The following is a 2504-nucleotide window of genomic DNA, read 5'->3' on the forward strand; positions in this document are numbered from 1 at the left end:
ACTTATCCTGACCACACACAATTTTGCTCATCTCTTTATTAGGAAGCAAAGGAGATAGAGAGGAGTGAGCTCAAGTCCCATATTCATCTCCAAGGGCATTTCTCTGTTTCTTTTCTGTTGCTATGATCAAAAATTCCTGAACAAATCAACTTAGGAGACAGAGAGGTTTATTTCATCTTAGAATCCCAGGTTTCTGTCCATCATATCAGAGAAGTCAAGGCAGGGATGGTAAACATTTAGTCACATCAGGGTCACAGTCAAGGGAAGAGGAGAAGCGAATGTGTATATGCTAGCTTGCTTGGGCTTCATTTAGTTTCTCTAGTCATAGAGTTCAGGACACGTGCCTAGGGAATGATGCTACCCATAGTAGACTGGGGTTTCCCACATCAATTAATTTAACTGAGATGATCCTCAATAGACATCCCCACAGGCCAAACCAATGGGGGATTGTCTACATTGTGTTAGCTGTGGGGGTGTCTATGAGGCATTGTCTACAAGAGTATGTCTACATTGGTTTGGCTGTAGGTGCGTCTATAAAGGATTATCTACTTTAGGTTCGCCTGTGGGATGTTTTTTTGGGGAAGTAATTTACACCTAATACTATAAACCTGGTCAAAATCTCATGGCTAGGAAGGTCACAAGACCTACAGGTAGCCTAATACTGTTACCTTGCTCAATGGAGATATAGTCAAATTGACTTCTAAACATCATGTTTATACACATAGTTTTAGTGCTACACTAAACCTTGGACAGAGAAGATTGTTTCTGGAATGGTCAGTAATTATTGCAGAGTCTCGGAACTGTTGTAAGCAATGAGAATGAATGGCTAATGACTGTTCAGTCCTAAATGGGGCATCTATATCACTGCTCTTATCAGTAAAGTCTCCAAGAACATTGTTGACAAGGGAACAGAAGGAACATGGGAGCCAGAGGGTGGAAAGAGGGACGTGAAGGCTATCTTATAATCATGATATGGCCATTGCAGAAGAGGTCACAAAGCAGGGCAGACACTTGTTGGAAATGTCTGAGAGATGGGGATGCTGAAGATACATACAATTAAGATATAGTATTTACATGCATGAGATTGCCAAAGAATAAATAAAAGATTCTGTATTTTTTTTTTCAAAAGAATTGATCCCATCCTACCTATCTCAGGTTCAAGTGCATAAAATGCAAATTCATCTGAAGAACCTCAAAACCTCTTTCCGTCTGCCAGGAAGCTCAGCTCTTATTGGACTACTAGATTCATTTTACCATGGTCACATGATCATCACATGTACTAAAATTGGAATGATACAAAGATTAGCATGCCCCTATAGAAAGACAGCATGCAATTTCATGAAATGTCCATGTTTTTTATGCATAAGGACAAAAGCCAAAGTCCTGACAGCGACCTCAGGACATTAGGTATGTCAGGAGCACGGGAATATGTCAAAGAAAGTCACCAACAATGAGCATGAGCATAGCCAGGGCAACAAAAGGCTATGTTTTTGCAAACACTTAGACTGGGCTATCTGAGTCCTGTGGAATTACTGAGTCACTGTGTAACCTGACTGTCACACAGCCAGCTACAGCATTGTATCTTAGTTGTGTTTATTTCGTCTTTGGTCTCATCCCTCCTTTCTACGCTTACTCTTTTTTAGAAGGGAAATATGTGTGTAGTGTATTTTTTTCAGCAAGTGATGAAAGCCTACAACTTTATCCTCGATTTCACAGGCGCTCACAGACAGACAACATTACCTTAAATCCCACAGGAGATTTTAATCAGTGCTGGAAGTCTTAAGATGCTGTAGTCCTGGAGTTGGACTAAATGCAGTTTTTATCATCAGGAATAAGGCTTTGGTGGTGGGGAGGATAATGTTGTGGTTTACACATTAACAGGACTTTCAGAAAATGATCAGTTTATGAGGATTATGTATCCATCAGTGGACAAGTTCATTGATCAATCCATACACTGATATCATTTTAGTTAGGTGACAGATACTAAGAGGTAGAGCTGATTTGGATAAAGTAGATCATTATCAGCATGCCTTTCAAGGGTTAACATTGAGTCTAAATGTCTCCAATCAACATACCATCCCTTTTGCTTATTAAAAAATAAGTTATATTGCTGTGAAACAAAACAGATTCTCCTGTTGAGTATAAACATTTATATTTATAACAATTGATGGGTTCTTGAATCTTCCACTTAGGGTACCACACATAGCACAAGGCAGAGCCCTTGGTGGGGGGGAATCATAATAAAGACAGGGCTTACAGAAGTCACATTTTATCATAGAGCACTTTGAAGTCAAAACCATTGCCTGGAGAGTTTCCACAGTAAAGCAACTCTAGAATGAATGTTTTTGGGAAGATATAGTCATTCCAGTCCTTGTCTGTTACTGCTGTATGTGGAGACCTTGAGACAACTGTCAAGGCTTGGCACAAGAATGTCAGTCACCAGTTGCAGATCAGAGGAGGCTGTGGTCCTTTCATGTCCCATTAGCCTGGGTCCTGCCTTCCTT

General features: G+C 40.2%; 1 pseudogene; it reads left to right on the forward strand.

Annotated features, from left to right (window-relative positions):
• The first annotated feature begins 1263 nt into the window (after positions 1-1263).
• LOC130882162 (U6 spliceosomal RNA) lies at positions 1264-1358 on the forward strand (annotated as a pseudogene).
• Positions 1359-2504: the final 1146 nt, after the last annotated feature.

The sequence above is a fragment of the Chionomys nivalis genome, chromosome 9 (assembly GCF_950005125.1).
Source record: "Chionomys nivalis chromosome 9, mChiNiv1.1, whole genome shotgun sequence".
In the NCBI taxonomy this organism is placed as follows: domain Eukaryota; kingdom Metazoa; phylum Chordata; class Mammalia; order Rodentia; family Cricetidae; genus Chionomys; species Chionomys nivalis.